Source organism: Neofelis nebulosa, chromosome 14, assembly GCF_028018385.1.
Source record: "Neofelis nebulosa isolate mNeoNeb1 chromosome 14, mNeoNeb1.pri, whole genome shotgun sequence".
Lineage (NCBI taxonomy): Eukaryota > Metazoa > Chordata > Mammalia > Carnivora > Felidae > Neofelis > Neofelis nebulosa.
In genome coordinates this window covers 48,878,899-48,890,579 of record NC_080795.1, presented here as the reverse complement: position 1 = coordinate 48,890,579, position 11,681 = coordinate 48,878,899, and the positions used below count along the sequence as shown (strand labels likewise).

The window sequence follows — 11,681 nt, the reverse complement described above, 5'->3', positions numbered from 1 at the left end:
TGAGCACATGCGCGCGTGCGCGCGCACACACACACACACACACACACGCGCAGAGATTGGCAGGCCAAGGAGGGGCAACAATGAGCATGAGTGACAGCAGGCACATCTTCATGAAAAGACAGGAAAAGGAGATTAAAACAAAGAACAACAACAACAAAAACAACAAAACCTGTCTTGCTTACCTGAATTTGGCCTTCGGAACACATACCACAATTGTCTGAGTTCTTACTACAATGCACATTCCTGGGCCCCATTCCAGGCTCACTGAGCCGGGCCTCTGGCACTTGAGTCTGGGAATCTGCATTAACCCTCACTCCCCACAGAAAGAAAACCAGACACGCAGACCTGGCTTTCCTTTCCACAATCACATTCCTACAGCTTTTATTGTTCACTCATTCATCAAGAAATGATCACAGCAGGCCCATCCATTCAAAAACCTAAAGGGAAACTTAAGAAAATAGCTAAACAAAAGAGCACCCCCTAGTGCCAGCACAGGGACCAAGCTGGCCTGGATGCTGTTTCTCTCCTGTTAGAAGCAGCAGGGACCTCGTCTATCCAGCCCCTGAGCCCTTGGAGCCGTCACTGTGCTGGAATCCTGGTCACATGTCCGTGACTGTAGTGCATACAATACTGTGATTGAAGACGATGGGAATTGGGGACCATAATAACCACCAATGTCATAGCTTAACGTAGACTGTGTTCACCAGGCATTTAGAAGTGCTTAGAAAATCCACGGTGGGCTGTCAGGAGACTACAGGAGGGACTGGGAGAACTCACTCCAAAGGAAGATAGGCTGGGTCCAAATAATGAGCGCATTTCAAACAGAGGACTGATTTTGAGTACAACAGAAGCTGATTCTAATTTACTTGGCCCAACCCCCAAGGCCCTTATCCTGGGGAGAGTACTGGACAAAAACGAACCAATAAAAAGGACAAAAAATGCAAACAAAACATAACACTGCCTTGAAATTGTGTATCTTAAGGAGCAGGGGACAAGCTAAGGGGAAATGTTAAATGCCTTGTGAGGAAATTGGCAATGACAACAATAGCCAATCAAAGTTGAATGGCTACTATGGGCCAAGAAGGGTAGAGTATTATGACAGTCCTATCAGGTAGGCATTACTATTATTATTTTACAGATAAGAAAGCTGACTTCAGAGAGGTTGAGCCACTCGTTTGCTAATGCACAGCAATATATCGTGGAGACAAAGTTTGAACTCAGGACTGCTCAACCTCACAAGCCACAGTTCTAAGCTTTTTTTTCTGATTTGACTGTTTAAGCAGGTGATTAAATTTCAGTGTTCTCGATTTAGAAAAGCCATTGCAGGATGTTCAGTGAAAATTCCTTCCCTCACCACCGCCACCTGGCTCCGTTCCTCATGGACAGCTAGTGCCGTTAGATTATGTGTGATATTCCAGAGATATTTTAGTCTTTGATCTGCTGCACAAGTGACAGCAGATTACACACACTGTTCTGAACCTCACGCTTTTTTGCAGAGGAAAATGTCCTGTGGAGCAAGCACCCCGTATCAGTACCTAACGGGCCTCCTTGTGCTATTTTCCAGCTGTAGGATCTCACTGCGGTGTGGATGCCAAGGTCCTGTTTCCCAGTCCCTGGTCAGTAGACTTAACGGGTGTTTCCATTTTCCAAATAGAGTAGCTGGTGCACTTTGCTCTGAGCAAACTCCACTCCCTCTGGAGGGACCTTGAGATCCTCCCATGGCAATCAGGCTCCTCTAAGCTGAGAGACACAGCAATACTTCGGGTTGCCCTAACCAGTGGGAGTTTACAGGGAAGGCCGGAAAGAAGGGGAACTGAACACAGCTGGAGAACAGCAGGAGGCAGAACAGCTTCTCCCAGGCACCGGGCACCTCTGCCCCCCGCAGGGGTGAGGTGTGCCATCAGCTACCCTCACTCTGCTCCCAAGCCTCCCTCTCCCATCTTGTGCCCCGGAGTCCAAACTTCGGCACAGGAGAGGGTCAGGGTCTCCGGCACGTGGATGCCTGGGGAGGCTTGGGGAGCTGTTGGCCCGTCAGATACCCTGGGAGCAGAGTCCACCCCTAGTCCCACCAGGTGTAGAAAAGGTAGTGGGGTCAAGTGGGTGAAAATGGGAGAGCCTGTGCATAAAGGGCCATGTCCCCAGAAAAGGCTTGGAGTTCCTCGCTCAGAGCAAAACAGACTCTCTGCCGGTACCTCTGGCCCAGCGATTTCAGAACCGCCGGGGAGGAATTTAAGTGAGCTGAACTCCAGCCAAGCAAGTGAGGCCGGAGTCAGAGGCTCTCTTAATGTTACCTGGTTTTTAGAACCAGGCTGTTTCAGTCTGGGGGGAAAAATGATCCCAGGGAACCACTGGTGAGGCTTTCTAGCTTAAAAAACAAGCTCACGTACCTTAGTTCACCACAGTCTCCTGAAGCGCCTATTATCAGTAGCGTTCCCATTTTATGGATGAGGAAAACCGACGCTCGAGAGGTTGTATGAGTTACCTGGGATCACACAGCCGGTCAGCAATGGAGCTGAGACTCAAATCCAGGCCCTGTGACTCCACTTGGTGCTTCCTTGTGATTCCTCACGTCGCTACAGTAGCCCCCTCGCTTATGAGTGGGGCCCGCGCTGCAAGACCCCCAATGCCACCTGAAACCACGGATAGTGCCGACCCCTACATACACCGCGTTGTTTCCTAGACGGACATACCTATGTGACCTGTAAATGAAGCACAGTAAGAGATAAACAACAATAGTAAAATAGAGCAATTATAACAATACGCTGTAATAGGGGCGCCTGGGTGGCTCAGTCGGTTAAGCGGCCGACTTTGGCTCAGGTCATGATCTCGCGGTCCGTGAGTTCAAGCCCCACGTCGGGCTCTGTGCTGACAGCTCAGAGCCTGGAGCCTGTTTCAGATTCTGTGTCTCCCTCTCTCTGACCCTCCCCTGTTCATGCTCTGTCTCTCTCTGTCTCAAAAATAAATAAACGTTAAAAAAAAAAAATTAAAAAAAAAACAAAACAATACGCTGTAATGAAAGTCACGGTCTCCCTCTCAGAATATCTTACCGTACGTACGCTTCTTGTGGTGACGTGAGGTGATAAAACGCGCGCGTGACGAGATGAAGGCACGGGAATGACATAGCCGTTGTGACGCCGTCTTAGGCTACCATTGACCTTGTGTTGATGCGTGAGGAGGGTGGTCTGTAGCTGGACACGGTGGGCTGCGGGAACTGAAACCACGGATAAGGGGGGGCTCCTGTACTTGAGTTTTTGCCATTCCCCAATGGCAGTGCTCCCAGCTCTCTCTGGGAGGCCCCGCTCCCCTCCCTCCCTGTGCTCTGGCGGGTTGTTCTCATTCACTGCCTTGCCTTAGTCTCATTCCGAAAGGTCGATGGCCCCCCGTTTCTCTGCCCAGCCCAGCCTTCCTCCCGAGTTCCATGTTCGTCGATCTACTATCCTACTGGACGCCCCCATGTAGCCGCCCAAGTCACCTCAAGGTCTTTCTCCCTAAACCGCGTCCCCTCTTCCTCTGTGCTTTCTCAGTAGCAGTAGCTTCCCTTGCTCAAGCACACCATGTGCCACTGTATGTTGGCAAGACAGGGGTACCGTCATCCCATTTTACAGATGAAGAAGCCAAGGCACAGAGATGCTAACTTACTTGCACAGGGCCATAGCTCTAAGTCGTTGACAGCCGGGATTCAAACTGAGCTCTGTGGCGCATTGCTCCCACATTAGGCTGTCCTGGAACCGCAGGCCACGGTTGTCCACCCTGTTGAACGAACGAGCCAGAAGTCGTGGGGCGCCCTCTTACTCGTGCTTCCCTCTCCCCCGCCCCGTCCCCGCCCCACAGCTGCGCCAGAGCCAAGTCAGTCCATTCTGCCTCCTGAGGGTCTCTCAGGTCGTGCCTTCTCTCCATTCCCATCTCCACTCACTCAGTTCAGCCCCTAAATGACGGCTTCCCCCGATACTGAAAAAGCCTCCTAACTAGTTTCTCTGTCTCCGGCATCAGCCCCCACTTCAGATCCTCTCTCTCTGGGAATGAGCCTTCTAAAATATACCCCAGTGGGGAGGGGGGCTGGGGGGCTCAGTCAGGTAAGCGTCCGACTCTTGGTTCCAGCTCAGGTCATGATCTCACGGTTCGTGAGTCCGAGCCTCATGTAGGGCTATACACAGAGTGTGGAGCCTGCTTGGGGTTCTCTCTCTCCCTCTCTCTGCCCGTCCCTCGTGCTCTCTCGCTCTCTCTCTCCCCCTCTCACTCTAAATAAATAAATAAATGAAATAAAAGTAAAAATGAAATATACCTGATCATCACATGCCACTGGTTAAGAGTCTCCGAAGGCTTCCTACTACCTTGAGGATGAAATCTCAAGTCCCCGAGACTGCCACTGCCTGTCCCTCCGTGCCACCTCTTGCTGGGTCTCTGCAACAGCCCGTAGCGTAATGGATAAAAAATAGGCTCAGCTCTTGGAGGTTTCCACGAATGGAGCCAATATGTATGCTCTGTCCATGACACATGCTGCTAAGCCAGGTCGTCTATACTGCAGTCCAGTGACACGGAATAAAGCCTGGGTGAGAGGCGTTCAGATGCGACACAGAGAAAGACTGAATTGTGCACGAACTACTGACAAGTGTCCAGTAATCTAACATGCTGTCGTTTACCCACTCGGTCACATTCATATTGTCTTTGGCACACTGTAATTTGGTTTTACCACAGGGTCACCAATTACACCCAGGATGGCAGGATGTGTTACGGAATGATTTATCGCTCCACACCTCATAGAAAAGTGCACTTTATACATTTTCCAAAACTATTCAACGCAGAGAGCATAATTTGTGCTCAGCAGAAGAAGGATCTGGCTGTTTGATGCTCATTAGCATATTAAAGCCCCAGAGAAATCCAGCAATGCAGAAAGTGGAGCGATGTTGTTCACAGTTTTCTCTCTGCACATCTATCTAGTAACATCTTCTAGAAATGTTTCCTGTCCACAGATGTTTGGGGAAGCACTGTAATCCAGGGCAGAGTCTCTAAAGCCTTCTGGAATTTCACCTACTCTGAAGGCGGGATGTAACTGCAGATTGCCATTCTGCCTTGAACAGCTTGGGTGGATTCCCACCAGTGTTTCAAGATTCAGTTCAGGTACCACTTTTTCCCAGGAGCCATCGCTCTCTCTCGTTTTCACACACATACACACACACGTTTGTGACATGTAAATTGTATATAATCCCATAACACCCCTCTCTCACATTTTCTATTGTTTTAAATTATTTTGAGAGAGAAAGAGACAGCACGAGTGGGAGAGGGGCAGAGAAAGAGAGAGACAGAATCCCAAGCAGGCTCCACACTGTCAGCACGGAGCCCGATGCAGGGCTCAAACTCATGAAACCGAGAGTCAGACGTTTAACCGACTGAGCCACCCAGGTGCCCCTTCTATTGGTTTTTCTGGAAAATCCAGCTCGGACTGACTACAGCTGAAACAGAATTACGTATGGGCTCCAGCACTGGAAGCTTGCTGCTAGAGCAGCTCCTGCCTTACTCCCTCCCAGGTTCAAGTTCAGCTGGAGGGCAGGCACCTGCCTCTTCAGCAGGCCCATCCCATTGGTCACATGTCTGATCACTGTAGACAAGGAAATGAGTGCAGGAATGTGGCCTAGACCATGGGGGCCACCTCGGAAGTTGGGAGGAGAAAAGCTCTCAGGTACCCCCCCCCCCCCCCCCGCCCTGCCCCGATCACATAAGGCCTGCTGCTGGGGCCTTACCTCCCTCTACCCAGCCCTCCCAGGGCCAGTGTGTGGCTGATTCTCTGGACCCAGCGCGACGTGGGCCAACTTTTCCTTCCTCATCTCACTGTTGCTGCTGGTTTTCTAAGTGTTTGAATGCTGTGAAAGCGAATTAAGTCCTGCCCTGAGACGCATGCTGGTGGTAGTAAAAACACCGTCTGTTCCAGGAGAACACCCAGCCAGGAGGGCTGATCCCACGTATGAAGACTTGCAGGCACTGTGGGGACATTTTCCTCGCCCTGCTAGGTCATTTTCCCCACTGATTTTGCCACTAGAATTTGAACAAGTTTGGTTTTAAGGGGACGTCTTCAACTTGTAGGATTTGAACAACAAATCCTGCCGGGCAGAACTTGTCAGAAGTGAGGAGGGAGAGCTGGCCAAGAGTGATTTCGTGGAGCCCCCTGAACACACTTCACTGGCTCCACACCTTCCAAGGACCAAATTCGAACTCTGTAAGTGACCTTCAAGCCAGGCTCATCCCTCAGCACAACCTGACTTGTGCTTGACCTTCCAGCACCTCTGAACCGCACATGGCCCCCACATCCACCATTCCATGCCCTTGCTCATGCGCTTCCCTCTACCTGATGCCTTCCACCTCCTGTTGGCCCGGTTAACCACTGTCTTTTAAGCCTCGGCTGTCACCTCCTCCAGGAAGACTTCCCTGATCTTTCTGCCTATCGAGAAGTAAGCATTGTACGCATTGTAATCATTGTAAGCTTCCAGTAATACGTTGTAAGCATTTCTATTCCTCTGAGATGAGGGTAGGAGGTACCGATGCCTCGCATTCAATGTACAGCCTGGTATGTTGTGGATATTCAACACAATTTTTTAATGACAATGAATATATTCATACAGGAATGAATCTTGGTCCCTGGCATTCCAGCCCCTAAACCCCTGATACCCCTTCTGGGTATCTGTCCCACATTTTCACTGTTTTATTTCTTTCCTTCCTTTCTTCCCTTCCTTCTTCTCTCCCCTCTCCCTTCCTCCCTTCTTTCGCTTTCCCTCCCTTACCCCCAGCTGCCATTAAAATCTTCCAACAAGAAAGCTTCCAATAAACTCAGCCTAAACATAAATGACTAAGAGGACATGTTACATCTCCACCCACCACTGCCACCACCAGTGGGGATTTTTTAAAACCCCACGCACGGTCTTAAAGCTAAAGGAATAAAACTGTGACACTGGGGTTTAGGCATTGGCTGGAAGTTATCATCTCGGGTCTCTGAGGCCCCACTGGCCCCTCCTCTGCTCACACTCATCTTCTCATCTTCTCTGCTACTGGGTGACAGAGCAACGTGTGTGCGAGGTCAGAGGAGATGGGGCTACCCAGCAGAAAAGTCGTGAGTAAAGGGAATGTGCAGTTCTTAGTGGTTGGGCATTTGGACCCTAGAACAGACTGTCATCCACTGTTGTGTGACCTTGGTCACTCAACTTCTCTGAGGGTGAGTAAAAAATGCTCATCTCATAGGGACAGTCAAGATTAAATGAGTTAATCCCTGCAAAGCACCTAGCACAGTACTTGACTCAGTCAGTACTTGCCAAATGTTAAATATCCTGTCATTGTGACATGACAAAGTGCCCCAAAAGTTAGGGGCTTAAAACAACAATAACTTATTATTTCCTCGCAGATCTGGGGATTCTCCCTTAGGGTCCCTCATGTACTAACAGTCAGACGGTGAGGGGGCTAGAACCGCCCCGAAGGTTCTCCCATATGTCTGGCACCTGGGGCCGAGAAGACCCAAATAACTGATGGTTGAATGGCTCCCCAACCGTCATACTCTGTCTCTATAGCATCAGATATATACATGTTTGTTCTATGGACTCTCCAGCATGGTGGCTTCAAGTAGCCAGACTTCTCACATGGAGGCTCAGGGCTCCAGGGAAAGTGGACAGAGACACAGACGCAGACACAGAGACCTGACCTTTCCTGACCTAGCATCAGAAGTCTCAAGGCATCACTTCCTCCATACTTTTTTGGTCAAGGTAGTCACACAAGCCCATCCAGGTTCAAGGGGAGGGAGCACAGTCCTCACCTTTTGATAGGGGGGTGGCAAGGTTCTAAAAGAATATGTGGTGTGGGAAAGATTGTTATGACCATTTTTGGAAAAAACAGTCTGACACAGTATTATCACAGTAACCGTATATTGAGCACCTGCTGTGTGTTTTGTGACTTCCATATACTATCTAGAAAGATTTAAAAAAATTTTTTTTCTTAACGTTTATTTATTTTTAAGAAAGAGAGACAGAGCGTGAGCAGTGGAGGGGCAGAGAGAGAGGGAGACACAGATTCCAAAGCAGGCTCCAGGCTTGGAGCTGTCAGCACAGAGCCCAGCATGCGGCTTGAACTCCTGAATCATGAGATCATGACCCAAGCAGAAATCAGACGCTCAACTGACTGAACCACCAGGCACCCTCTTGAAAGATTTTTTTTTAAGTTTATTTATTTATTTTGAGAGAGAGAGAGAGTGTGTGAGCAGGTGAGGGACAGAGAGTGAGGGAGAGAGAAAGAATCCGAAGCAGGCTCCACACTGCTAACGTAGAGCCCAATGTGGGGCTCAAACTCATGAACTGTGAGATCATGACATGAGCCTAAGAAATCAAAAGCCGGATGCTTAACTGACTGAGCCAGCCAGGCGCCCCTCTAGAAATATTTTAAAGCACTGGATTGGTTGAATAAATTGTAGATTTAGGAGCTGAGCCTGAAAATAGACATGATATGGGGGATCTGCAAGAATCACAGAACATAAAATCCTTTTCCGCAGAAAGGGGACATGGGGATAGTTGCTCATTATCAAATGTACAACAGTTACACACAACTCACAGCTCAAATTGCATTCAATTACTCAAAACAAAGCTTACCAAATTTTGTTTAAACTGACTGCTGGAGAAAATTAAACTAATTTATCTGCACCAGCTAAAAATGATTTGTTCTATTTCTAACACATAATGTCTTTGAGGCTCTGGCAGCCTTGCTTTGTCATAGTAACCAATGCTAGAATGCATTAGCCTGCTTGTGCTCTTGCCTTCCCACGGGCCTAAATGGGAAGGTGTCGAAGGAGGAAGGGACGCACGAGCACCTTCATGTTGCCTCACGCATGGGCAGAGGAGATGTCTGTGCCTGTGTGCATGGAAATGACTGGTAAGCCCCTGGGACTGTGATTTCCTCCACTTCTGACATCCCCTAAAGGGCTTCTTTTTTTAATTTTTTTAAGTTTGTTTATTTTGAGAGAGAGAGAGAGAGAGAGAGAGCGAGCATGAGAGTGGGGGAGGGGAGGAGAAAGCGAGAGACCGAATCCCAAGCGGGCTCCACGCTGTCAGCTCCCACGAGCCATGAGTCTGACATTTAACCTCCTGAGCCACCCAGGCACCCCCACCAAAGACCTTAAGAAGCATATTTATATAAACCAAGGAAGCAGGTTACCTGGGAGGGAAACACTTCAACTAGCTAGTATACTAGGGGATTGGGTCATTTTCCCAACACCCGTGATCAGGTCCTGCTACCTATCGGAATGCAACCCCAAGGGTGTGGGTGATCGAGAGGAAAGAATGGAAGGCTGGCAGGGTGGTGTGCAGCCTGGGGTATTGCATAGTCGCAGGGAGCATCTGGGAGTCAGAGCCCCAAAAGGAGGTGTCCCGGATCCAAGAACAAACCTCATCATTCACAGCCAGCCCTACACATGGAAATCAGTCCCAAAGGGACGTGTATCAACCAACTGGGCGTCAATGAGGAAAACAGAAACTACATGAGTTGCTCTAACAGAAAACTCAAAATGAGTACAAATAATGTATAAATAAATGATAGATGGATTTAAAAAATAAAGTCTGATACTTGAAGGAGAAAGTCTGATACGTATTCCAAATAGGTCCTCTCCCCAGGCCAGTACTTCCAGGACTTGGGCTCAGATGGGTCGGCTGACTCCGAGTGGAGTCAGAGAACAGGCGCACAGGGTGAAGGGATGTCACTTCAACTCCAGACCTAGAAAATGCCAACTGAATAGTCTGTGAATAAGGAAGAAAATGGAGCTTGCCGTATGCCAAGACAGCATGCTATTCCATCCCCTTCCGCTGGTACTTTCTTGACCTTTCTGGGAGGTCCTAACGGACTGTCCACCTCTTTCTATACAGCAGCCTCTCTCTATAGAGATGGCCACATGACCCATGCCGGCCAATCAGAGCTTCCCGTCTCTTAGCCAAAGAGGTCGATTCACGGGAGGATGTGACCTGGGTTGTCTCTGGGGCTTATGGCTATGCGGACATGGCTGACACGAGTGCACTTTCTACTGTGGTTGCTGAGCATGAGAGATGGAGGGGGCCGGGAGACATTGTGCCCGTCGTGCGGGGGAGAGTTTGTTGAATGAAGTGAAGCGTCACTAGCAGAGCTGGGAGAGAGAAGCAGCCCTACACCAGCTATGTGTGATGCCAGATCCACCCCTGGACTGCCCAGCTATATGAACCAAGGCATTCTCCTTCAGCTAAGCTCGTCGGAGTTGGGTTTCTGTCACTCCCCACCAAAGAAGTCTTGACTAACACCAGCAGTAAAACATCATCAGATTCCAGCATAGAATTTGCGGTACTTAAGATACGGCAGATTCTTTGTCAACTATACGGCTGTTGTAACGCTATTTTGTGGTTTAATGCATTCCTACCCATTTCAAGATTCCTAAAAACCTATCTCACTTAATTGCAATCTTATCCAGTCATCTCACAAACATCCTGCAAAGTACAGTTGAAGGAACAGTCATCTCTTCTTCTTTCAATGCAAAAAGAAATCCTTAACAGAAATCTATGTTTTTATTGCTAACTTGAGATTCAACCTAAATAAAGTTAATGACATGCCCTTTATGTAGATAGCCCCTTAGCTACAATAAGGAGAGTGGCCTCTGTTTTATTTCCAGGAGAGGAGGTTCCAAGGTTAACATTTATCTAACTACAACTTCTGTTAAAAGAGTAAGAGGGAATATGGTACAAACAGAAAAAGATCTCGATTCTTCCTGACCACTGCTTCTTTAAGCAACTGCTGACCAGTTGTTCCTTCCTGTCCCTGGATGAATTCTAAGCAAAGTCCCACAGCTTTTCCAGTCATCCTGTTGATTAGTGAATAGGCTCCTTCTTCAGATATTGGAAAGTCCAGTTCAGTCTACTATCAAAGCTATAATCCCACAACCAATTTAAAGTTCAGGACTGACTCAGGCTAAGCGACTCAAAACAGGGGCGCGTGCATGGCTTAGTCGGTTGAGCGTCTGACTTCGGCTCAGATCATGATCTCACGGTTCGTGGGTTCGAGCCCCGCGTCGGGCTCTGTGCTGACAGCTCAGAGTCTGGAGCCTGTTTCAGATTCTGTGTCTCCCTCTCTCTCTGCCCCTCCCCGAATCGCGTTCTGTCTCCCTCTGTCTCAAAAAATAAATAAACATTAAAAACAAAAATTAAAAAACAAAAACAAAAACTCAAAACAGAAGAGGAAGAGCATGGTGGGCTTCTCCCCTACTCCTCACCTCCCTCAAATACTGTCCTGCCCCTCCCCCAGACCCGGAGCAGGGAGGGGAGAGCTGTAAGGGCGGCAAGCCCCAGGACGGTACTTGACCAGCACAGGCCGTGTCAGGAACCAGGACTCAGGGGTGCAACCTGCCCCAAGGCTGACTCTCTCCCACCCGGAGCTTCTGCAGATTCCTCAGAGGTCTCTCTCTGAGGGAATACTAGACACAGGGCCTGCTCCTCGACCTGACCACTCATAACTACCCTCCCAGCCCCTGACTTCTGCCTCATCCTGAGTCACTCTGCTGGGGTCACTTTGCCTTGCAGATGATCCTTCAGGGCAGAGTCCCTTTAAAGGTAACTCAGGGAGCTCCTGGGGGGATCTTTCGGTTAAGCGTCAGCCTTCAGCTCAGGTCGTGATCTCGCGGTTTGTGAGTTCGAGCCCCGCAT

At 49.1% G+C, this 11,681-nt stretch overlaps 1 long non-coding RNA gene across 1 annotated transcript in view; it reads right to left on the bottom strand.

Annotated features, from left to right (window-relative positions):
* Window positions 1–364: 364 nt before the first annotated feature.
* LOC131494402 (uncharacterized) overlaps window positions 365–11,681 on the bottom strand; it is a 33,646-nt gene continuing 22,329 nt past the window's right edge. Inside the window, exons 3-5 of the long non-coding RNA XR_009253385.1 lie at window positions 3,640–3,750; window positions 3,048–3,211; window positions 365–2,699 (exon numbers count right to left, since the gene is read on the bottom strand). This is a non-coding gene — a long non-coding RNA (uncharacterized LOC131494402). The remainder of the gene's footprint in view (window positions 2,700–3,047; window positions 3,212–3,639; window positions 3,751–11,681) is intronic.